This window comes from Pristiophorus japonicus, chromosome 5 (assembly GCF_044704955.1).
Source record: "Pristiophorus japonicus isolate sPriJap1 chromosome 5, sPriJap1.hap1, whole genome shotgun sequence".
Taxonomy (NCBI): Eukaryota; Metazoa; Chordata; class Chondrichthyes; family Pristiophoridae; genus Pristiophorus; species Pristiophorus japonicus.
Genome location: NC_091981.1, coordinates 206450539 through 206477176, shown reverse-complemented (window position 1 = coordinate 206477176; position 26638 = coordinate 206450539). Strand labels below are relative to the sequence as shown.

The following is a 26638-nucleotide window of genomic DNA, read 5'->3' as shown; positions in this document are numbered from 1 at the left end:
CACTAGTAGATTAGTCGTTTTTACTAGAGCAATAACATTTCTCAGTTACTGGTGCAGCTATCTGCTGGCTCCATGCTGTGAATTTCTAGACCTTGAAACATAGGTGTAAACAAATAAACAAACATTGTTCTCGAGGCTGCTCTACCAATACAATAACATCTGGGTTTTACCCACTGAAATTTTACAGAATCATTTATTGATTGCATGTATTCTCAATACAAAAACACTTGAAAGCTCAGGCACATTCCATTATTTAACATGATACTCTGGCACTTTCTGTTACGGACAAATGCAAATAACTCAGTTTTTTTTAAAAAGTCATGTTTTTCTCAAAATTTCACAGGAATTGAACTTGTCCCATGTGACATTAGTATCCAATGTGTTAATACATTTGTATAAAATATTCTGCTGGGAATTGGGCACAGTGAGCTGGACACTGAATTTTCACCTCTGAAACTAGAGTTCAAATCCAGCCCAGTTTAGAATGATCAGATGAAAATGAGATCACAGCAGACTGCCAGTTTCCATAAGTACACTGAGGAGGGGGGATTGCATAGTGCCCCTTCTCGGGGTGGCAACAGCCACGAGGCGGGAGTTCCTGCGTCAGGTGCAGATATCCCGCCCCGCTCGCGATATTGGGTTACCGCCCCCGAGTGTAAGTAGAGCGCAAAATAACACACTCCACTTGCTCTGTGGGGCGCAAGCATACGGAGCGGGGCGCAGTCGTATAGAAGGGGCCCTCCCGTTCATTAAAGGGAAGGGTCAAGCTGCTGACTCTGCAGGTCCCTACCTGGACCACCGGGGAGCGGGGTGCCGTGGCATCAGCCCGGCATTCAAACGGAGAGCCGGACTTCCAGATCGCAGCACGGATCCACTGTTTCATGATGCAATGGGCCGCGACTGGTAAGTTGGTCGATTTTGTTTTTGCGAGCGCCACCTCTCCTTTAACTAGCACCCCGCGAGCAGCCTACAGCCTGGACGCATCCCCTGAAGCAGCCGCTGTCATAGCCCGGCACAGCATCAGGGGTCGCTCCTGAATTTTCATTCCGGGGCAAAAACGGGTCTCTCTGCACAGTGATGACGTTGTCATCGGTGGCGCAGCGGAGCGGGGCGCTACCGGTTACCGCTGCCACTAAACTCCCGTGGAATTTAGCAGGAGTCATTAGCGGTGACGCACCCAGGCGAAAAGTTGTTTGCCCCCTCCGGGGGCGCTAAAGGAAGGTGCAAACGACCCCAATTTCTCCCCGAGTCTTCTATGAAAGTGATATTAAATTTTTATAAAAAATGTTGCCAGGAACTGGGTGGCACGGTGGGTTAGAAAAACCCGTGCTTCCACATTTACCATAAGAGAGACATCGTGCCATGAGACTAACAATTACAAGTATAATACATCAGAATATCACAATGTCAAACACTTCTGTTCAGGCTAAAAGTAACACTCAATTTATTTACTGATATAATGCCCAGAAACAGTAAGACACGGCAATCATCTCGATAGAATCAGTCTACACGGGTTAAAATATTTTTTCTGGCATGATTTTCTTTACACAGTCCAATAATCTGCAAGGCTTTTCAATGAAATAAACTTTCAGAGGTTCTTTAATGCAATCATATAGAAACATAGACAATAGGTGCAGGAGTAAGCCATTCGGCCCTTCGAGCCTGCACCACCATTCAATATCATGGCTGATCATTCCCTCAGTACCCCTTTCCTGCTTTCGCTCCATACCCCTTGACCCCTTTAGCCGTACCCTCTCAACCTCTGTCCTCAATCCCCCCCCACTTCCCCTGTCTCTCTCACTCTCGCCGCCCTGCTCTCTCCATGTGTAGTTTTTGTTCCACTTATGTCACTTGTGGATTGAATAATGCTGTAACCAGCTAACCCCCGAGTCAATGTGGAACAGGCCTATCCTCACACACCTCACCTTCAATATCCTCAGGTGGGAAATTGTGTTAGGGAAAGAGAGAGAGAAAGAGAGACAGAGAGGAAGAGAGACTCCAGGATGGTATGTTGCCTCCCTGGTGCAAGGGTCAAAGATGTCTTGGAGCGGCTGCAGGACATTCTGGAGAGGGAGGGTGAACAGCCAGTTGGCGTGGTACATGTAGGTACCAACGATATTGGTAAGAAGCGGGATGAGGTCCTACAAGCTGAATTTTAAGAGCTAGGAGTTAAATTAAAAAGTAGGACCTCAAAGGGAGTAATCTCTGGATTGCTACCAGTGCCACGTGCTAATCAGAGTAGAGGGAGCAGGATAGTTAGAATAAATACATGGCTTGAGCAGTGGTGCAAGAGGGAGAGATTCAAATTCCTGGGACATTGGAACCAGTTCTGGGGGAAGTGGGACCTGTACAAAAGGGACGGTTTGCACTTGGTCAGGACTGGAACTGATGTCCTGGGGGTAACATTTGCTAATTCAGTTCGGGAGTGTTTAAACTAATATGGCAGGGGGAATGGGAACCTATGCAGCAAGACAGGGTGAAGTAATATGGAGTCAGAAACAGATGGTAGAAAGGTGAAAAGCAATAGTGGAAGGCCGAGAAAACAAAGGCAAGAAACAAAAAGGGCCACACTACATCATAATTCTAAAAGGACAAAGGGTGTTAAAAAAAAACAAGCCTGAAGGCTTTGTGTCTTAATGCAAGGAGTATCCGTAATAAGGTGGATGAATTAACTGTGCAAATAGATGTTAACAAATATGATGTGATTGGGATTACAGAGACATGGCTCCAGGATGATCAGGGCTGGGAACTCAACATCCAAGGGTATTCAACATTCAGGAAGGATAGAATAAAAGGAAAAGGAGGTGGGGTAGCATTGCTGGTTAAGGAGGAGATTAATGCATTAGTTAGGAAGGACATTAGCTTGGATGATGTGGAATCTATATGGGTAGAGCTGCAGAACACCAAAGGGCAAAAAACGTTAGTGGGAGTTGTGTACAGACCTCCAAACAGTAGTAGTGATGTTGGGTAGGGCATCAAACAGGAAATTAGGGGTGCATGCAATAAAGGTGCAGCAGTTATAATGGGTGACTTTAATATGCATATAGATTGGGCTAACCAAACTGGAAGCAATACGATGGAGGAGGATTTCCTGGAGTGCATAAGGGATGGTTTTCTAGACCAATATGTCGAGAAACCAACTAGGGGGGAGGCCATCTTAGACTGGGTGTTGTGTAATGAGAGAGGATTAATTAGCAATCTCGTTGTGCGAGGCCCCTTGGGGAAGAGTGACCATAATATGGTGGAATTCTACATTAGAATGGAGAATGAAACAGTTAATTCAGAGACCATGGCCCAGAACTTAAAGAAGGGTAACTTTGAAGGTATGAGGCGTGAATTGGCTAGGATAGATTGCCGAATGATACTTAAGGGGTTGGCAGTGGATGGGCAATGGCAGACATTTAGAGACCACATGGATGAACTACAACAATTGTACATCCCTGTCTGGCATAAAAATAAAAAATGGAAGGTGGCTCAACCGTGGCTATCAAGGGAAATCAGGGATAGTATTAAAGCCAAGGAAGTGGCATACAAATTGGCCAGAAATAGCAACGAACCCGGGGACTGGGAGAAATTTAGAACACAGCAGAGGAGGACAAAGGGTTTGATTAGGGCAGGGAAAATAGAGTACGAGAGGAAGCTTGCAGGGAACATTAAAATGGACTGCAAAAACTTCTATAGATATGTAAAGAGAAAAAGGTTAGTAAAGACAAACATAGGTCCCCTGCAGTCAGAATCAGGGGAAGTCATAACAGGGAACAAAGAAATGGCAGACCAATTGAACAAGTACTTTGGTTCGGTATTCACGAAGGAGGACACAAACATCCTTCCGGATATAAAAGGGGTCAGAGGGTCTTACATGTGGGCTCCTATACCAACCGAGTCCAGAAAATCCATTAAAATCTGATTTTTCACTGGACCCCTAAAACAAAGATCCCTAAACTACCTAATTATCAAATCAACACATCTGCCCTGTCTTCCGAAAGACAGCCTAAGTCCAGTTCACATTTTGACATTTAATATTTAAGTTAATGTATTTCAAATCTTAGGACAAAAAAAAGATACTTTCCCTGCTGAAATTCCATATTTACATATATCTGGTGAGGACAGGATTGGCTGCGATGCTCCCTGCAGTTAAATAGCTTACTGACACCAATAAGGCGTACACATGAATAGTGACATAAGAACAGAAAATGCTGGAAATACTCAGCAGGTCAGGCAGCATCTGTGGAAAGAGAAACATAGTTAACGTTTCAGGTCAAAGACCTTTCATCAGAACTGGAAAAAGTTAAAGATGTAACTTTACATGAATATGAGTCAGAACTTTTAAGAGGGAAGAACATCGGAACAGGTAGAAAAAACGATGACAGCTCCTTTTGTCTCACCAGAAGCTCATTTGCATAATTATCAGAATTGGGACTGCTGCTACTACAATGACCTTTCTTCAGATGCATGTAGTGTGATCAGAAGACAGGCAGGCTGCCAATATTAGTGTAGACCTAAACATTAATTAGAATATAATTGAAAATTGACCTATAAAAGTGGAAACATTGCTGGTTGAGGACGAAAGCAGATATGATTTTCTGTTGCAATCATATAGTCACTCAACATAATTATATTTTCCAACATGGATGTTGCCACCTGACCACAGAAGTAATATGGCATGCTTACAAAGACTGTCTCAAATGTTTCTATTCTTCAATTCTTTCTGCTGCTGTAAGTGTTTTCACTTCTGCAGTAGCACGAGTTCTGCAATTTACAGCTTTGTGTATTACAGAACTACAAAACGGAAACTGAAACTTTCTGAAGTCAGGCCTCAACCCTAAAATAAAGAGCCTCAGGCTCAGTAACAGAAGATGTATGTCATTTGTTTACTCACTCTTGAGACTCAGGCTACTGTTGCATAAATACTAAACTCAAAGGCCGAAATTTTGTTCAGGGAGGTGGGTTGGGAGCTGTGAGGCGGGCGGGATACCCAGGAAGCTGGGCCTAATTTGAATGTGAGGCTATGGTTTCCCAGCCGCAGCTTGAGAGGCTGGCTGGCTGCGGGCGGGTGGGCCTCAGTTGTGAGGAGTCGATCCACGGGGAGGTCAGGATCGGCGGGAGGTGGTTTGGCAATCGGGGTCGGGGGGGGTGGGGGGGAATATAGGATCGACGGGGGTCGGCAATCAGTGGGGGGAGGGGAAGAGCGTATCGTGAGGGCTAAGAGACGATCAGGAAAGAGAGAATCGGAAAGGGATCGGAAGGCGATGGGAGTTGGTAAGGGATTTAGCAGGCAAGCAGGGATCGCGGGAGGAGGATCGGGGTGGGGGCCACAACCAGAGCCTCAACTGTGGCGCTCCACGAGAGAGCGCAGACCACCCGAGAGACTTAACCTATGATCCCAATAAGATGTTGAGGGGGAGGTGATGTCATGTATGTAACCTTTATGTAACAACACTGTACACTGTATATACGTAAGAAATGCACACCTTGACCACAGGGGGTGAACGTGTGGGAGACACTCCTCACCTGGTCATCTAGGTATATAAAGGGAGGTCCCACACAGGGTCATCACTTCTTGGTCCTGTGAATAAAGGTTCAGGTCATGGAGTGACCTTGTCCATAGAATGTGCCTCGCGTGGATCTGTGGTATTGTGTAAGGACTTTACAACCTGGACCACCGGGGAGCAGGGGTGCCGTGACAACAACCCGGCACTTATGCACCAACAAAATGAGTTTTTTTTTAAAAAAAGGCTCACACTTTCCCTTTCCGTCCAGTTCACGTCCCCTGAAGCTATCACTGGCATCGTCGGGCGCAGCTTCAGGGGTCGATACCCAATTTAGGGTCCGGGGCGCTGCACATGGTGAGGACGTCATCATCGCCGGCGCAGCGGAGCGGGAAGCTATGGGTTACTGCCGCTGCTAAACCCGCGCTGAATTTAGCGGGAGTCATTAGCGATGCCGCGCCCGGTGAAGTCATTTGTGCTCCATTAGCAAACCCAGGGGGCGCTAACGGGAGGTGCAAATGAACACATTTCTAGGCCTTACTACCACCACTTGCTTACATTCTTTACTCTGCATTTTGTGGTAGATACTGTTCATTGATGTAATGCAACACTTGAATCGGAAGCAATGAAAGACAACCTATGAACTTCTCCGTGTTGGACTGTGGCTTCAATTATACCGTCACTTTTGTGTCACTATAAAGCAGTTCCCTTTTACATGATGCAAAAATGGCAGAATAACACTGAAGTCATTTTTAAATTATCATTCTAGTTAGTGTTAGCATGGCCTGAAATGTATTTAATACGGGGCAATGTTCCAAATTAATATTTCTGGTGGGAAGTCTCAGTCACCAGCAATGCCCACTGGAAATTCGGAGATGTACTGCACATTACTTCCAGGCCATTAATTTAATTTCCAGTAACTGCCTCGGTCATGCAAGAATCCCCACTGGGAACATGAAATTAGAAAATTACTAGTTAAGACGCTTCACTATTAAATATTGAGGGACTGTACTTCATATTCAGGATAGACATGTGAAGTGATACAATTAAATTACATTTAGCCCTTGTAGCAAAGTTTCACAATCACCAGTTAGCATCTTTCATAGATCACTTCCTTCAGGTCAGTGGTTTAATACACAAGTGTAAAGAGTTGAACTTTCAAAGTGAGAACACTCCCATTTATACTTTGCATTAAATTACTTAATCTGTGAATCACAACATAATAGTTGAAAGTAGAATTTCATCCAAAGTTAATTTGTAGAATGTGCTGCTGCTGTTTGTACCACCAGTGTGGTCCTTGATATACATCAGTACCAGCACCAAACTAGTGAGATATAATGCTTTCAGATGAAGCGGTTTCCATGTTGACCATCTCATCAGTCTCTTAGAAAACAGGAATCGGAGTGCAATCATGTTACATCAGCTCCAGAAGATCACCTTAGGTTCATTCAGTTCAGCTCAATCTAGCACCTTTTATGTTTCCGACCCTTCTTCAGCATGAACACGCAAGTTTGTATGCTAGTCGAAAGTGTATGTATCTGGGATAATGGGGCACTTGCACTGAGAATTTTGGTTTCAATCAAAATTCAAAGCACATACAAAGAATTAAGTGCTTTGCAAATTTCAATACGAATCCCTGTGAAATTGGTATTGTTAAAGATATACTTATGCTGCTACAAGCCTTCTTGCATTGGGTGACACAAGGCGCTGTGAGGCCCTTGATTTAGTGGGATACTGGGCTCAAACACCACCTCCTCTAGGGCACCAAGAGAAGCAGAAGAATGCTGGAAGTGGACATATCTTGGAGTAAGGAATATATGAGATGTGCACCTAGGCCACTGACTGTCTTCAACGAGTCTGGGAACATGCAGCATCCAGGTACTTTGCATTAGAAATTTGCTTGGTGTATGTTGCTTACATTATTTAATGGAACGCAAAGGAAAAGATAGACAGACTTGCATTTATATAGCGCCTTTCATGACCACCGGACATCTCAAAGTGCTTTGCAGCCAATGAAGTACTGTTGTAATGTAGGGAACGCGGCAGCCAATTTGCACACAGCAAGTTCCCACAAACAGCAATGTGATAATGACCAGACAATATTGTTATGTTGACTGAAGGATAAATATTGGTAACTCCCCTGCTTTTCAAAATCATGCCATGGGATCTTTTACATCCACTTGAGAGAGCAGACGGGGCCTCTGTTTTACATCTTATCCCAAAGACAGTGCAGCACTCCCTCAGCACTGCACTGCCTAGATTTATGTGCTCAAGTCCCTGGAGTGTGACTTAAACCCACAACCTTCTGACTCAAGAGGCGAATGTGTTACCCACTGAGCCACAGCTGACACAAATTCACTGAGGGCAACAAAAACATAGAGCTGATCTAAAACGTGCATTTGGAAAGCACATAATCTGTCGCCAGAGTGATATGCATTCTCCTGTGACTGCTCCAAACTTAGTGAGGTGCTTTTTAAAATTTGTTCGTGGGATGTGGACAATACTGCCAAGGGAGTATTCACTGCCCATCCTTGGCTGCTCGGAGGGCATTAACAGTCAACCAATTGTTAATGGGACTCAAGTCACAATACAGCAGCTTTCATGCTCATATTTTTGAGTACCAACCCACAATTAATTCAATTCAATTTCGTAACTTGCCATACTTGAATTTGAACTTGCAGTCTCCAGGGATGCTGGTTCTGTGACAAAACCACTAGGCCAGTGTACCCTTAAGGTGAATTACAAGGTAAGACTGTAAAATTAGGCAAAATGTGAACAATGTTTACCTTGGCAACCTGCTTAAAACCAGAAAATGTCGTCTTCTCCTGTTCCTAGGAGAGTGTTTCTGCCTCCTCCAGCCAGATTGGTTTGATGCTGTTCTTGACTCTTGCTTCAAAATCAACCAACGTCCAATCCAAAAGCTCCCTCTGCAGCATCGCCAAAACTGCAACACTTTTGTGGCTTGAATTTGGAGATTTGTTCCAGTCATTTCTCCCCAGAAGAGCTTTAAGGGCAAGCAGCAGTCCTTTAAGAGTGCTTCCGGCACTGCAACATTAAGAATATAGGAACAGGAGTAGGCTATTCAGCCCTTTGAGTCGGTCACACCATTCAATTAGATCATGGCTGACCTGTATCGTAATGCCATTTACCTTGGTTGCATAGTCCTTCATACCCTTGCCGAACAAAAACTACTAATCAATCTCAAACTTGAAATTTTCCAATGCCCTAGCCTCCACAGCTTTTTGGGGCAGAGAGTTCCAGATTTTCACTACCTTTTGAGTGAAGATAACAGCCTAGCTTTAATTTTAAGGTTATGCCCATTATGTTATTGAATTCACTTTGCATTATAGCGTGCAGGGCAGGCTCACAGAGCACCCGAAGAGCAGCTGTACTCGAACCACGCTGTTCGCCCTTGTATGCATACCAAGTCTATGGTCTATCGTTTGGCATCAGTACCTTCCACTTTTAATTCTGATTCAATTTCGGTGCTACAAACATAATTTTAATAAAATTGTTAATGCATATTGAGTGTTTACATATTTGTACCCTAGTAATCAGAAAAGGTCATTCAGGCCATAAAGTTTATATTTTTCTAAACAATTCAGTCATATTTTGTTTTTCACAAGAAATTAACTTGTGATTCACTTATCTTCTTTAAACTGTTACCATTTCTTTTGCTCCCTTTTTTTAGCTTTGGCCCAGCCCAATCCTGTTCAGAACAATTTGTGAACAGGACTGGGCAGGGCTAAAACTAATAAAACTAACAAAAAATAAATACATCAAATTATTGTGGATTTCCCATGGTGTTCCTCACACTAATGAGGATAAGGTGTGGAAGAAGCAGAGATAAGGTTTTAGTTGTGTCATGTATGCAAACTCTTTGTATTCACTATGTAACTATGTACGATGTACCACCTGAGGACGCTGGTGTTGGAAGCCCAGGGGTTTCCTGCCCTGGTGTGCAGGGGTATACAAAAGGCAGCCAGCCATGCTGCCACTCACTTTGCAGTCGTATTAAATGGACTGAAGTCACACAGCTCTTACTCTAACTGCAGACATAATGGGCGCAAGTTTCCACAAGAAAAAAAACGGGCGCCCCTCCGAGCTGGGCGCCCGTTTTTCACGCCTAAAACGGCGCCTAAAAAAATTCTCGGTAGTCTGTACCTACTTACAGGTCCTCTGGCCCTTGGCGCAGTCAGCACAAGCTGTGGGGGGGTGGAGCCAGGTCCCTGCGCTGAAAACAGTGCCGGGACCTCTGCACATGCGCGCTACAGTGGGCACGCAAGTGCAGTAGCTCCAGGCGCCGAACTGTGTGGGAGGGGCCCGAAGCACGCAGCCCCTAGCCCTGGCCCAATGGCCTCACTGGGGCTCCTCCCACGGCCAGCTCCTGCTCCCCGCCTGACCAGACCCGACACTCGCTCCCCCCCCGCCCCGAGACCCGCTCCCCCCCCCGCCCCGAGACCCGACACCCGCTCCCCCCCCGCACCGACCCGAGACCCGCTCTCCCCCCGCCCCCCCACTGACCCGACCCGCGCTCCTGTTCCCCGACCCGACGCCCCCCTCTCTCTCTCCCTCCCTCCCTCTCCCCTCCCTCCCCTCTCCTCCCTCCCCCCCTCCTCCCCTCTCCTCCCTCCCCCCTCCTCCTCCCCTCTCCTCCCTCTCTCCCCCCCCTCTCCTCCCCTCTCTCTCCCCCCCCCTCCTCCCCTCTCTCTCCCCCCCCCTCCTCCCCTCTCTCTCCCTCTCCTTCTCCCTCTCTCTCTCTCTCCCCCCCCCCCTCTCTCTCTCCCCCCCCCTCTCTCTCTCTCTCTCCCCCCCCCCTCCCTCTCCCCCCCCTCTCCCTCTCCCCCCCTCTCCCTCTCTCTTCCCCCCCCCCCCTCCCTCCCCCCCCCTCTCCCTCTCTCTTCCCCCCCCCCCTCTCCCTCTCCCTCTCCCTCTCCCTCTCCCTCTCCCTCTCCCTCTCCCTCTCCCTCTCCCTCTCCCTCTCCCTCTCTCAGCGGCCGTTTGCAGAATTCTCCCTGGCTGAATCACTTTCACACAGGTAGGAAGATGGTTTATTTAATCTTTTCGTGGCTTATAAATGTTTATTCAGGTTGGATTTATTTGTATAATATTTGTAGAAGTATAAATAAGGATTTATTGTCGAATTTAATGAGTTCCCTTCCCCTCCCCTCCCCCCCACCTCATTCTGGACGCCTAATTTGTAACCTGTGCCTGATTTTTTAATGTGTAGAACAGGTTTTTTCAGTTCTACAAAAATCTTCACTGGCTCCATTCTACTTTAGTTTGGAGTACATTTTCACTGTGGAAACTTTCAAATCAGGCGTCAGTGGCCGGACACGCCCCCCTTTTGAAGAAAAAATTCTGTTCTAAACTAGAACTGTTCTACCTGACTAGAACTGCAGAAAAAAAAATGTGGAGAATTGCGATTTTTAAAATAGTCCGTTCTCCACCAGTGGCTCCTAAAAATCAGACGCGAATCATGTGGAAACTTGGGCCCAATAAGCTGATACAGGAATGGTGAGAAACTTTGGCATAAAATAAAGGATTTTGAAGATTATGGGGAACTGTGGGTTTGCCCGATCTACTCCCGCAACATGTGGAGCATCGGCAGAATCCACGATAGAATGGCCTTTACATCGTTTCTCTGGGGGTTTCATCAATTTCCAGCCAGAGATTCAGTTAACTTTCCTGATGCCTCAGAAAATGAAGCAGTCCATGCCCGCATGCAGCAAAACCTGGACGGTATTCAGTCTTGGGCTGTTAAGTGGCAAGTAACATTCGCACCACACAAGTGCCATGCAATGACCATCCCCAACAAGCAAGGGTCTAATCACTTCTCCTTGATATTCAACAACATTACCATCATTGAATCCCCCACCATCAACATCCTGGGGGTCACCATAGACCAGAAACTTAACTGGACCAGCTACATAAATACTGTGGCAACAAGAGCAGGTCAGAGGTTGCATATTCTGTGGCTCACCTCCTGACTCTCCAAAGCCTTTCTACCATCTACAAGGTACAAGTCAGGAGTGTGATGGAATACTCTCCACTTTCCTGGATTAGTGCAGCTCCAACAACACTCTAAGCTCGACACCATCTAGGACAAAGCAGCCCACTTGATTGGCACCCCATCCACCATCTTAAACATCCACTCCCTCCACCACCAGCGCACCATGGCTGCAGTGTATATCATCTACAAGATGCACTACAGCAAGTCGCCATGGCTTCTTTGGCAGCACCTCCCAAACCCACGACAAGGGCAGCAGGTGCATGGGAGCACCATCACCTGCAAGTTCCCCATCAAGTTACACACCATCCTGATTTGAAAATATATTGCTCTTCCTTCATCGTTGCTGGGTCAAAATCCTGGAACTCCCTCCCTAACAGCACTGTGGGAGTACCTTCACCACAAGAACTGCAGTGGTTCAAGAAGGCAGCTCACCACCACCTTCTGAAGGGCAATTAGGGATGGATAATAAATGCTGGCCTTGCCAGTGACGCCCACATCACAGATCGAATTTTAAAAAACAATTAGTGAGACAACACTTTGCATTTATATCATGACTTAAGGATAAGAAACATGCCACGGCATTTATCAGAATGAGACACTATACCAAACAGTAGCAGAAAGAGAGCTTGAAGAGGTGACATAGAAACATAGAAATTTACAGCGCAGAAGGAGACCATTCCGGCCTATCGTGTCCGCGCTGGCCGACAAAGAGCCGCATGGTCCTTGGTCAGCAGCCCTAAAGGTTACATATAAACCTATGAACAATGATGGAAAGGCAAACAGCACCCAGCCCAACTAGTCTGCCTCACCACAACTGTGACTGAAAGCAAGGTGAAGATAGGTTTGAATGGTCTTTTGAAAGTAGGAAGAGGGATTTAAGAACAAAGTTACAGAGCATAGTGTCAAAAATGACCAAAGTTTGGGTGTAGAGATGAGAGGAATGCATAGGAGCCAGAATTTGAAGACAGGAGGGTGCATGCTGACACAATGCACTGGAGGAGGCTGCAGAAACGGGAGGGGGTAAAGATGTGGAGTGATTTAGAAATAGGAACATAGAGCTAATGGCGATCAGCAAAGGGATTAAAGGGGAGTGAGGCCTAGTGTGGGATAGAATTCAGATGGCAGAATTTTAGATGAGTTGCTGCTTATGTCGAGTGAAGCTTGGGAAGCCAACAAGAATAGCACTGGAGAAGTTGAGCCTGGAGGCGACGTGGATGAGATTTTCAGTAGAGCGAGGTACGGGTGAAGGCAGACGATGTTGCAGAGCTGGAAATAATTTTGAGGATTGATCAGTCTCCTTTTCTCTCAATATCACAACTCATTAAGAGTTGCTGCCTTCCCAGATAATGGGGTCCTCAGTTAAATTTGCTACAGGACAAAATCTCTGACCAAACTTTTCATGTTCCAGTAGCCTATTCAAGTTAGTGGGAGAGACTGTCATAAATTTTACACAACCTGCCCTCTAAGCTGCCAATGCAGGCAAGTGTGTGCCAAGAGCCTGCCCAACCACATTTTTGCTATTTTCAGAAAATCAGAGTAAATATCCCCAACAATGGGTCATCCTAATAACATGCCATAAGATTATGTTGCAGTAAAGACCCATATGAAACAGTAATATTCATTCAATATATGTAGTTTTAACTGGAAGAAAATGTTTGTTGTTTTTAAAATAATTACCAAACATATATTTCTAGAGGATGATTTTGAGTGCAAAAATGTTTCTGTAGTGGTTCAGTGGGTAACTGTACTGCATGATGTGGTACTGAGCCAACAGACCTGGAATGTCCCATGTTCGATCCCTGGTCTACGTCAAGTTAGTTGTTCTCAGTGGGGTTACTAAAATTAGCGACAGTAGCCCCAGGCTCAACAGAAGGCAAAAAAAGCCAGGATTCTCATTACTGCCCACTATCCAGTGATTCTTGCAGGAAAGTGCACATTAGGTGAGAACATTATAGATTCCAGCTGTGATGTTTCTATCATGAAAGAATTATCAACACTCACTACGTTCGGTCAAACATTACGAAACCTCAATTGGATGAGATGCTGGAAGGCTACCAAGTACCTGTAACACATTTCTCATGTGTTCTTATAGAAGTGCTGGCCTAGAAATTGGATTGGGCCAAATTGGTGCACAATCCGGGTGCAGTGCATGCTGCAAGTACCTAAAGAGACCGGAGGCAGGACAGCGGGAAGATGGTCCACCGGGTTCGGCAGTATAGTACCGGTGAGCTGCTCATAAACCAGTCAGACAGTTTTAAAAAGCCTGCAAAACAAGGATGAAACACTAGTCCAACTAGGATTTGGGATTATGACCCAAAATGTGACTAATTCCCACTAAAAATTACTAGACAATCTGCAATATCAGTTGCAAGTAATTTGCCCAGTATACTGCAGTCTCAAATTAAAGTCAGTATTCAAAGGCTTGTGAAGGGTGATCGGAATTGCCTTTGGAAACAAATATACAGTGGCATAACGGACCAAAGCTGAACACAGCTTGACTGGCTGTTCCAGATGGTGATCTCGGAGTGCCAGAGGTCATAATTAACATATGGCTGTCAGATCTAATGAGTATAACAGTGCCTGCTTGGGTTGTTCTATTTATCTGCTGCATACTTCATTATCTATAATTTGGTCTACTTTTCATTTTGTTTTAAATATCAGCTCATAGTAATAGTGACGTTCAAGGCTGAGAGCTGTGCTAACCATTGATAAACAACGTCCTTTCAATTCCACTGCCTTACAGGACTTAATAATAGTTAGTATGAATAGACTTGTTAGCACTTAAAATAAGTTAAGGAATCAATCACAGAATAACTGATAAATAACCAATAATATCTGCAGATCATTCACGTAAGTGAAATTACATCTCTGTAGCTATGCATAATGCCATGACATGTCACACATTGCAGGCAAGGTGGTATTTCTCACATTAAGAGTCAGGTAATTTGTATGTAATAAAAAGTGATATAATATAATGGACTTTTAAATATAAGCACCATCCTTTTTTTCTTTGTACAAAAAAATCATCAGCCAATTCCAACATAATTGCATTAGAAACTTAAAATTTCCCTTTAAAAATCAATGGCTGAGGAAAACTAAAGCAGACTTTCAATTAAGCAGCAGTCATCAATATCTTCAATTATTACATCCTATCCCACTAGGGTGTTGTAATTTTTGTGTAACTATTCATCTCAAATACTTTAACTTGCTACACAGTTTGATTTAGTCCATGAACATATAGAGCACCAGAATGATCTGGCCTTCCAACCAAAACCTTTTCACCATCATCTCCAACAAATGGAAATGTCCTCAAATAAATGCAAGTCTTTCTTTTAATTCAGTTGTATGGTTGTTTGCAACATCCTGCGTTTATATTGTGATCTTTAACAATTCAGGTGTGGTGCCAGAGGACTGGAGCACAGCTAATGTTGTACCTTTGTTTAAAAAAGGAGAAAGGGACAGACTGAGTAATTACAGGCCAGTCAGCCTAACCTCAGTGGTTGGAAAATTATTGCCAAAAATCCTGAGGGACAGGATAAATCTTCATTTGGAAAGACATGGATTAATCAAGCATGGATTTGTTAAGGGAAGGTCGTATTTTTCGAGGAGGTAACCAGGAGGGTCAATGAGGGCAGTGCGTATGATGTAGTGTATATGGATTTTAGCAAAGCTTTTCATAAGGTCCCACATGGCAGACTGGTCACGAAAGTAAAAGCCCATGGGATTCAGGGCAAAGTGGCAAGTTGGATCCAAAACTGGCTCAGAGGCAGGAAGCAAAGGGTAATGGTTGATGGGTGTTTTTGTGACTGGAAGGCTGTATCCAGTGGAGTTCCGCAGGGCTCAGTGCTGGGTCCCTTGCTTTTTGTGGTATATATCAATGACTTGGACTTGAATGTTGGGGGTATAATTAAGAAGTTTGCAGATGACACTAAAATAGGCTGTGTGGTTGATGATGAAGAAGAAAGCTGCAGACTGCAGGAAGATATCAATGTATTGGTCAGGTGGGCGGAACTGTGGCAAATGGAATTCAATCCGGATAAGTGTAAAATTATGCATTTGGGGAGTTCTAACAAGGCAAGGGAATACATGTTAAATGGTTCCACACTGAAAAGTGTAGAATAACAAAGGGACCTTGGAGTGCATGCCCACAGATCCCTAAAGGTAGCAGGCCAGGTAGATAAGGTGGTTAAGGCAGCATATGAAATACTTGCCTTTATTAGTCAAGGCACGGAATACAAGAGCAAGGAGGTTATGCTTGATCTGTACAAAACACTGGTTAGGCCACAGCTGGAGTACTGCGTGCAATTCTGGTCACCACATTACAAGAAAGATGTGATTGCACTGGAAAGGGTGCAGAGGAGATTTACAAGAATGTTGCCTGGACTGGAGAATTTTGGCTATGAGGAAAGATTGGAGATGCTGGGTCTGTTTTCTTTGGAACAGAGGAGGGTGAAGGGAGGCCTGATTGAGGTGCATAAAATTATGAGGTGCCTGGATAGAGTGGATAGGAAGGACTCGTTTCCCTTGACAGAGGGGTCAACAATAGATTTAAAATAATTGGGGACAGGTTTAGAGGAGATATGAGGGGAAATTTCTTCATCCAGAGGGTAGTGGGGGTCTGGAACTCACTGCCTGAAAGGGTAGTAGAGGCAGAAACCCTCACCACATTAAAAAAATACTTGGATGTGCACTTAAAGTGCCATAACCTACGGGGCTACAGACCAAGAGCTGGAAAGTGGGATTAGGTTGGATAGCTCTTGGTCGGCCGGCGCGGACACGATGGGCCAAAATGGCCTCCTTCCGTGCTGTAAATTTCTATGATTCTATGATTCAATTAATAAAATGTTCCAAGGAATTTCACAATATGTCGCACAAAGGCTATAAATGAAACTCTAATTTTATTCTTGGATGAGAATTGTGACTGATGATTTAAGCTTTGAATGGCTTATCAGAAGCACATGACAAGCCTGAGGCACAAAAGTGTTAAAAAAAATAAGTGACATTAGTGAAACAATCAGGTTCACTTGATTACATAATAGAAGAATTAGGACCTATGCAACTTATTGCTGTAGAATTGTCAAAGTCAACCTCTGCACTGTTTCTATCTTAATCATGTATGCATTTCAAATCTGATGTACACTATTTTGTAAAGGCTTGACAGCTTATTAATGTAGAAATTTTTTTTGTGTACAAGATATAACCTTTGCTCAAGGACATCTGCCATGGTGATTAGTTCAAAGAGGGTCTCAAAGCATTTTATGGCATTCCTAGTTCAATCATGAATATAGAATATTTGAAGATACATGAAAGGAAGAAGCAGTTTATGGGAATATGACATTTGGAAGCACATGGTTGTATGGTTTAGTAATCAAAAGATGGTTAATATTACCTAAACTGTTGCCACATCTGTATCAATGTTTGTACCAGGTATAACTGTGGTATCAATAAAGCAATCTAGGAACACAGGAACATAAGAACAGCCTCTCGCGCTTGTTCCACCATTCAATGAGATCATGGTTGATCTGTATCCTAACTCAATCCACCCGCCTTGGCTGCATAACTCTTTTTATTCTTGGCTAGAAAAATATTGATCTATCTTGGATTTAAAATTATTAATTGAGCTTTTTGTGGGTGAGAACTCCATATTTCTCTCACCCTTTGCGTGAAGAAGTGTTCCCTAACTTCTCACCTGAATCACGGGCCTCTGATTTTATGGTTATGTCCTCTTGTCCTGAATTTCCCTCACCCGCGGAAAAAGTTTCTATGTACCCCATACATTTCTTACAAAATCCTAAAAACCTCAATCTAATCGCCACTTGACCTTCTATATTCCAGGGAATACATGCCTAATTTATGTAATCGTTCCTCATAATCTAACCTTTGGAACACTGGTAACATTCTGGTGAAACTGCTGGAGAATCCAAGGCCAATATATCCTTTCTAAGGTGTGGTGCCCAGAACTCTACACAGTACCCCAGATGCTGTCTAACCAGGGCTTTGTATAGCAGTAGCAAAACTTCCTCCCATTTATATTCTAGCCTTCTAGTTATAAAGCCTAACATTCCATTAGCCTTTTTGATTATTTTTTGTAACCGACAACTACATCTTAGTACCTGACAAAAGGTCATCATCCTGAAACGTTAACTCTGTTTCTCTCTGCACAGATGCTACCTGACCTGCGGAGTATTTCCAGCATTTTCTGTTGTTATTAACTACATTTTAATGATGGGTCTACGTGGACCCCTAAATCTCATTGGGCCTTCGCTGTTTCCAGCTTTTCACCATTTATAAATTAATTAGATCTATCCTTTTTTGGTTCAAAATGGGTAACTTCACAGTTACCTGCATTGAAATCCATCTACCACAGTATTGCCCATTCATTTAATCTATCAATATCTCTTTGTAATTTTATTCTCCCATCTATGTTACTTACTATACCATCAATCTTTGTGACAGCAGAAAATTTGGATATATGGCTCTCTTTTGTGTTATCCAAGTCATTAATAAATATAGGGATAAGTTGAGGCCTCAGCACAGATCCTTGTGGGATACCACTAGTCACTTTCTTCCAATTCAAGTACATATCCATTATCCCTACTCTCTGGTTAAGCGGTAGAAGACAATCTCCTAACCAGGTCAATAATTTGTCTTCAATTCCATGAGATTTTATTTCAGCTAACAATCTCTTATGTGGAAAATTATCAAATACCTTCTGGAAGTCCACATAAACTACATCCATAGACATTCCCCGTCTACTACTTTAGTGCTTCCTCAAAAAATTCAGTTAGGTTCATTTGACCTGATATGAAAATGATCAGATTCTAAAACAACTGTTTTCAGAAACTTTAGAGAGTGATACACATTATCCCACAGCCCCACATACTGAATTACTCAATCTCAGATGGGCTGCCAATTGACGCACTATAATTTGTCCAGTTCTCCGGATTGGAGAGGGGAAAATGAGCAAGGGCTCCTGTTCCTGATGTCTACCGAATGACCAAAAGCCTATCTATATGTGTGGACATTGGGCTGGGCTGTGATGTCCCCTACAGTGGCATTTACTCTCTAAGCTCACAAATTAAAAATGGCCACTTTCGCAAATAAACTGGAGGGTACCTGTGGGACTGTAGCTTAGCATACATCATGAGCGGTGGCCCAACATAAGATGAAACAATCCTAAAACAAACTATGTCAGGTCTTCTATTTTCTTTTCCCCTTTTATTACTGATTGTCTCCTTCCCTACACCTTTCCTGAAAGGGTTACTCCTTGCTGGGTTATGGTTTTACAAGCACTGGGCATCTTGCTCATGTGTAAGCTCAAACAGTGAGTGTCAGCAGGATACTCAACAGAGAGGTATCACAACCAAGTCTGACCCTTTTCTGACCTTAGGACCACACATGCAGAAGCTGATTTTCTTCTCCTTAAATGTAGAGACACTGGGAGCAAAATTGCGTCTCGCCCAGATGAGGCGGTACTTCTGCGCCGGGTGCAGGAAGTCCCGTCCCGCAACCTAAATTAAGATCACCGCCCCCAAGAGGAAGTGGAGCGCAATATCGGGCGTTCCACTTCCTCTTGGGGGCGGGACTGGGGCGGTAAGCGTGCGAATATTGTAGCGCTACGTAGCCTCTCCGCATTGCACTGATGCGAGCACAGGGCCCTCCCCTTCCGTTAAAGGGGAGGACACTCTGCGAGTTCTGCACTGGGGTGAGGGGCCTCCACTATGCCACTGGGAAAGCAGGATGCCGTGGCTGCAGCCCGGCACAGAAGCAGCGTGCCGGGCTACACCATTGCAGCATAGACCCTGCAAAAAAAATAACGGAAGCCCAGACCGGTAAGTCGGCCGAAAGGACAAAATGGCACCGCTGCATGTACCCTTTAAATTTTGCCCCGTGAGCACAATGCACCTGGTTCATGACCCGCGGGGCTGGCGCTGACATTGCCCGCGGCGCTCACGGGGCGCTACCCAATTCCCGCCGCGGGGCGAAAACGGGCCACAGCAGGATGACAAAGGGTTGCTGCACACAGCGATGACACATCGCCAGAGGCGCAGTGGTCCAGGGCACTACCGGTTTTGCGCCTCCATTAAATCCCGCAACAATTTTGTAAGAACCAGTAGCAATGGCACCCCTACTCTCTCCCCCCCACCCCCGCCAAGTGAGAAATCGTTTTGTAACGGGAGCCGCAAACCATGTGACTTTCTCCCCCACTGAGCCTAACTACAACATCTAATGTTCTTCCAGCTGAGATCAGCAAACCTGGGACCTTCTTATTCTTTATGGCTCAACTAGTCGCTTTATTAATTAGCTAAGCCAAATGAATCATTCAGTTGGACGAAATAGAGATCACATCCGCAGAAGGAGAGAGAGTATTTCAAATGGTCTAATACCATCAAAATCTCCACGTGTGAAAATGACATTTTTAAAAAGAAATATGTAAATCTTTAAAGTGCAAATAAATCATGTACCAAAGACCAAGTCACACTATCTTGTGACAAGATGAATTCTTCACATTTCTACTTCTCGCTGTCAAAGTTTTTCGGTTTTGCATAATGCATTCCAGGAAGAATGACACTGCTGTAAACTGATGCTGTGATCCCAGCCCAAATGTTATTAACTTCTAGCAATCGTAGAGATTATATAGCAGTTTGCATCTCCAGTAATGACCAGATATTTGTGAACACATATGACATAATCTTACTGGCATCACTTATGCTATGCATCATGTTTCAAATGTAATGGTCTGTGTTACACAATCATACCTACCTTAGTGCAGACAACTTTCTATGAGATTCATTCTAATATCATGTGTAATTGCTGTTCTCATGCTGACTGACTTCGGTTTATGGCCTGACTATCTTTCAGTGCAGAGGACTAGTTTATAGCTAAAAGTGAGTTTTGTTTTGCTTTTTCTTTCAACTATCTTTCCAAAAAAATTGACAAATCTAACTCAAAATGGATTCTCGAACTCATCCAGTTTAGGTATAAAAACTGAAAAGAACCTGACTTCTGTGCAACCTATCATATCTTTTCAGATCCCCAAGTGAACAAAGGTTTTCTCCAATTAGTCCTAGCCTTATAACTGCACTTTCACCTCCCAACTGTCTAGCCTTTGGCCCTTCATTTGCCACGATACTTCTGCAGTTACCGATCTGCTCAACCACTCCCTCAGCTCAACCTTTGATGCCCTTTACCCCAGTAAAACCCTTACTCACTATCGTATTAATGGTTAGTACACCTCTCAGAGTTTTCTATCCATTAAAATGAACTGACTTTCACACCCAAATTCCCAATATATACTCCTAATATATGAAGCTCTGTGCCAAGAATGCAGATCTCGCCTATAGACTATTCAGTAACATCTTCTCTCCTGTCCTCCTTCCGAGCCGACAAGATCAAAATATTCATTTTAAGGCTTTGCCTGGTGCAAGTAAATTGCAAAAACTCTCTCTATACAGATCCAAGAATCTTTAGAGGAATAACTACCTGGAGATAACTAATACATAGCATGACATTTATTTCTAAAGTTTCCACTCTCCTCTATAAAGCACAAGGAACAAAAAGAAATGGTCAGAAATTGATAGTATATTTCCATTGAAATCAAGGCTCAACATTCGCTTTTTTGAGCACATGCTCCCGTGAGAAATGTTCAGCAAGCTTCATTTACTTGAATGCTTATCTTAGCTACCTACATTACTAAAAACAAAACACCCAAGGTCTGAAATTCAACATAAAATTGAGGCAAATCTCAAAATATGTAGGAGCATTGTTATACCTTTATTTAGCATGAACCATTTCAGAGAAGTGAATACTTTAATGTTGAAATTGCAGTAAGCTACAATCTTTCTCCTTTGATTGTAAATCACCTCCAAGATAACAATTTTAATTTGCAGCTGTAACTATTGTAAAAATATTTTAAAATGAGGTAATAAAATTTTTTTTTAAATTGCTCTGCAAGTCTCTCTCAAATCAATGCTTCAGGAAATAAGAACATAAAAATTAGGAGCAGGAGTAGGACTACTTCTGCTCCGCCATTCAATAAGATCATGGCTGATCTTCGACCTCAACTCCACTTTCCCCATATCCCTTGATTTCCTTAAAAAGAGTCCAAAAATCTATCTCAACCTTGAATATTTTCCAAAGCATGACTCCCTTTGTAATAACATAAGAATGCAAGAAATAGGAGCAGTAATAGGCCATTTGGCCCCTTGAGCCTGCTCGGCCATTCAATGAGATCATGGCTGATCTTCTATCTCAACTTCATTTTCCTGCACTATTCCCATATCTCTTAATATCCAAAAATCTATCGATCTCTGTCTTTAATATACTCAACAACTAAACTTCCGCAGCCCTCTGGAGTAGAGAATTCCAAAGATTCACAACCCTCTTGAGTGAAGAAATTTCTCCTCATCTCAATCCTAAATGCTGTCCCCTTATTCTGAGACTGTGACCCCTGGTTCTAGACTCCCCAGCCAGGGAAAACATCCTCCCTGCATCTACCCTGTCAAGCCCTGTAAGAATGTTGTATGTTTCAATGAGATCACCTCTTATTCTTTTAAACTCTAGAGAATATAGGCCTAGTCTACGCAATCTCTCCTCATAGGACAAACCTCCACCATCCCAAGAATCAGTCTGGTGAACCTTCTCTATGACAAGTATATCCGTCTTTAGGGAAGGAGACCAAAACTATACACAATACTCCATGTGTGGTTTCACCAGGACCCTAGACTGCAAGACGTCTTTACTCTTATACTCAAATTCTCTTGTAATAAAGGCCAATATACCATTTGCTTTCTTAATTGATTGCTGTACCTGCATGTTAACTTTTAGTGATTCATGTACCAGGACACCCAGGTCCCCTGAACACCAACATTTCCCAATCTCTCACCATTTAAAAAATACTCTGCTTTTCTATTATCCCTACCAAAGTGGATAAATGCAAATTTCTCAACATTATATACCATTTGCCATGTTCTTGCCCATTCACTTAGCCTGTCTATATCCCCTTGAAGCCACTTTGCATCCCCCTCACAACTTACATTCCACCTAGCTTTGTATCATTAGCAAACTTGGATATATTACATTTGGTCCCCTCAACCAAATCATTGATATATATATTGTGAATAGCTGAGCCCAAGCGCTGATCCTTGCGGTACCCCACTAGTTACAGCCTGACAACCTGAAAATGTCCGGTTTATTCCTACTCTCTGTTTTCTGTCTGTTAACCAATCTGTTAAGAGTTTTTTTGAGGTTGGGGGAACCTCAAGGGGGAACCAGTGAATGTGTGTATTTGGATTTTCAGAAGGCATTCGATAAAGTGCCACATAAGAGGTTATTAAACAAAATTAGGGCTCATGGCTTTCAGTCCCATTAATTTCTCCAGTACCATTTTTTTTACTAATTTCTTTCAGTTCCTAATTCTCGCTAGACCCTTGGTTCTACACTATTTCAGGCAAGTTTTTTTGCATCTTCTTCATGAAGACAGACACAAAGTATTTGTTTCATTTCTCTGACATTTCTTTATTCCCCATTATAATTTCTCCTGTCTTAGCCTGTAAGGGACCCACATTTACTTTTGCTAATCTTTTCCTTTTTACATACCTATAGAAGCTTTTACAGCTGTACAGATCCATCCTTTATTCTTTCATCTGGTTTCTAACTCCGTCAAGACAAATGTGATGATACTTTTCCTCTGTTGGTTGAAATAAGTTGGGGCCGTAAAACAAAACTGCATACATTGCTTGATAGTGATTTTAAAGCCAATTCATGGATCGTTTTTGGAGATATTTCTGTATGCCAACAACAACTATGGGACATTTTATCACAAAGTGCTTCACAAAAGTGAGAATGGACTACAAGCAGTCAAGACTGAATGCACGGTCCAAGAGTTAGGCTTTGAGGAGACAGATGTGGCACAGTGAAGGAGATTAGAAAGAGAGTTTCAGCGTGGACAACAAAACCAAACACTCTACAACCAAAGTTAGAGTGGAACAGAGCGAGAGAAAGGAGACCAAGCAAGAATGCTGGGTTTGAAACATAGCTGAGGGTTGAACAGGGTACTGATGTTGCGCATTGCCGAGTTCAGCCAGAAGTGCAGTTTTTGCCAGAAGTTAAATCGGATGGTTTCAGTTTTGCCGATGTTAAGTTGGAGAAAGATCTTATGTATGACCTGATGTTGGACAAGCTATTTGACAACCCAGTGATGACAGCAGAGTCAAGGACTGCATTAGGTCTTAGTGCCATTAGCAAAGATATGAAACAAGGATATCATCTACGATTTTGACAAGGGCTGTCTTGGTACTATATGCAAGACAGAAGAAGTGATAGGAAAAGTGAGTATGGAGCTGGGATGGAAAAAATATCACTGACCTTAGAGAAGGTGAGGTTGCAAATTGACAGTAGTTACAGAGGACAGATGGGTTCAGGGTGGGATTTTTGAGGAAACATCAAGCCTGAAATAGTCAGCAGGACACAGACTTGTGCTAACTTTGGTACCTCCTAGTTAGGATTCAGGACCAGCCAACATGCTGATCCACAGGACATCATAGAAAATCTTAGCTGATGTCAGTGGGTGTAATCTAAATTGACAAATCTCCACATATATGCATGCTTAGAAATTAGTCAAAGTCCATTTAAAGCCCACACTCGAACCATCAGGCCTCATTAACATACTCAGCACAATCTGCTGGCCTTGGTAATACCTCCACAGGCAGCTCTCCCAAATGAAGACACCAATATTGGGCTGACTGCCTTGCCGGCAGCATCCCTCAGGTACGTTCCCAGAGGTGGGGGATTGTAGCCATTCACGATCCCTGTGGAGTTGGAAGAGCACTCATGCTCCTGGAAAAAGAGCATATGATTTGCATTTAAACCAAACACAGGTTGGTAATAAAATGCATGCTTTCAGTACATGCCAACAATCTTTTTCTCACAGTAATACCTAAAGTTGCTACAATCAGCAAATATAATTTCTAGCTATTACAGCTACTTTATAACAACGGCATTAAAATTGATGAGATATTCTGCAAGTGTGTATAAATTTGTCACTTTTGTATTAAATCACATCGAAAATATATTGGAATAAGGCAACACAAACTACTATGCACAAAAAGAACAGCCATCCATACAAGTATACACGTAGGCATACAATTACATTTGCATGCAATTACCCACCCACGGAAAATAAACTTTAAAAATTCTTATCACTCACATCCACACAACACCCACATCCACCCAAGCAATAAAAGATAGCTCGATAGCAGCTACAACCACTAACAGAATAGGTATGAGAGCTTAATTGCATGTGGCAAAGTGGACAAAGAGACAAAGAAATGAAAAGAAAAATAATAAAAACAGCATTACTTTAATATGACGATGTAAGTTTATTTGGTATTTTCGTTTAACTTCTGAATTCTAAAAATTACTAAAGGGAGAAGACTAGTTCAACAATATACAGCTAAAATAAATACTATGGCCCCAAGTTTCCACATGATTTGCTCCTGATTTTTAGGAGCAACTGGTGTAGAACGGATTATCTTAGAAATCGGAATCTCGTCATTTAGTTTGCTCCAGTTCTAGTCAGTTAGAACAGTTTCACTTTGGAACAGAATTTTTTTTTTTTTTTTTTTTAAAGGGGGCGTGTCCGGCCACTTATGCCTGTTTTCAAAGTTTCGTCAGTGAAAACTTACTCCAAACTAACTTAGAATGGAGTAAGTGAAGATTTTTGTACGCTCGAAAAAACCTTATCTACACTTTAGAAAATCAGGCGTAGGGAATCGGGGGGGGGGGGGGGGTTTAAAGGGAAGTTTACAAACATTAAACACTTTTTCAGTTTTACAAATAAAGAGCCATCATCAATAATAAATGATAAATACATCAATAAATCAACCAATAAATCAATCAAAAAAAATTAATAAGAAATAATTTTTTTTTTTAAATCAATAAATAAAACATTTTCTACTTACTGACTGCAGCACCGGGAGCCCTCCAACAGCGTGCTGGGATGCCCCCCCCCCCAGGTGTGTCTCTGTCAGTGTCTCTATCTCTCTGTCTGTCTGTGTTTCTGACAGCGAGGGGAGGGGAGGAGGGGGGTAGAGGGAGGGAAGGGGGAGAAGGGGGGGGGGGGGGAGAAGGGGGAGAAAGGAGATGGGGGGGTAGGGAAAGGAAAGGAGATGGGGGGAGGGAAAGGAAAGGAGATGGGGGGGAGGGAAAGGAGATGGAGATGGAGGGGGGGGGGAAAGGAGATGGAGATGGAGGGGGGGGAAAAGGAGATGGCGATTGGGGGGGGGGGAGGAGATGGGGGGGGGAAAGGAGATGGGGGGGAAGGAGATGGGGGGGGGAGATTGGGGGGGGGGAGGAGATTGGGGGGGGAAGGAGATGGGGGGGAAGGAGATGGGGGGGAAGGAGATGGGGGGGAAGGAGATGGGGGGGGGAAGGAGATGGGGGGGGGAAGGAGATGGGGGGGGAAGGAGATGGGGGGGGAAGGAGATGGGGGGGAAGGAGATGGGGGGGGAAGGAGATGGGGGGGGAAGGAGATGGGGGGGGAAGGAGATGGGGGGGGAAGGAGATGGGGGGGGAAGGAGATGGGGGGGGAAGGAGATGGGGGGGGAAGGAGATGGGGGGGGAAGGAGATGGGCGGGGAAGGAGATGGGCGGGGAAGGAGATGGGGGGGAAGGAGATGGGGGGGAAGGAGATGGGGGGGAAGGAGATGGGGGGGGAAGGAGATGGGGGGGGAAGGAGATGGGGGGGGAAGGAGATGGGGGGGGAAGGAGATGGGGGGGGAAGGAGATGGGGGGGAAGGAGATGGGGGGGGAAGGAGATGGGGGGGGGAAGGAGATGGGGGGGGGGGAGGAGATGGGGGGGGGGGAGGAGATGGGGGGGGTGGGGAGGAAGGAGATGGGGGGGTGGGGAGGAAGGAGATGGGGGGGGTGGGGGGAAGGAGATGGGGGGGTGGGGAGGAAGGATGGGGGGGGTGGGGAGGAAGGAGATGGGGGGGTGGGGGAGGAAGGAGATGGGGGGGTGGGGAGGAAGGTGATGGGGGGGTGGGGAGGAAGGAGATGGGGGGGTGGGGAGGAAGGAGATGGGGGGGTGGGGGAGGAAGGAGATGGGGGGGGGGGGTGGTAGGTGTTGGGGGGGGGGG

The 26638-nt window shown here is 44.2% G+C and overlaps 1 protein-coding gene across 3 annotated transcripts in view; it reads right to left on the bottom strand.

Moving 5' to 3' along the window:
* Positions 1-26638, bottom strand: part of LOC139264573 (inactive phospholipase C-like protein 2) — a 462803-nt gene that overhangs the window by 330269 nt on the left and 105896 nt on the right. The window contains exon 2 of one of the 3 annotated variants that reach the window (XM_070881255.1): positions 8276-8534. The exons of the other annotated variants lie outside the window; for them this stretch is intronic. The gene's annotated coding sequence lies outside the window, so the exon portion shown is untranslated. The remainder of the gene's footprint in view (positions 1-8275; positions 8535-26638) is intronic. 3 annotated transcript variants of the gene reach the window in all.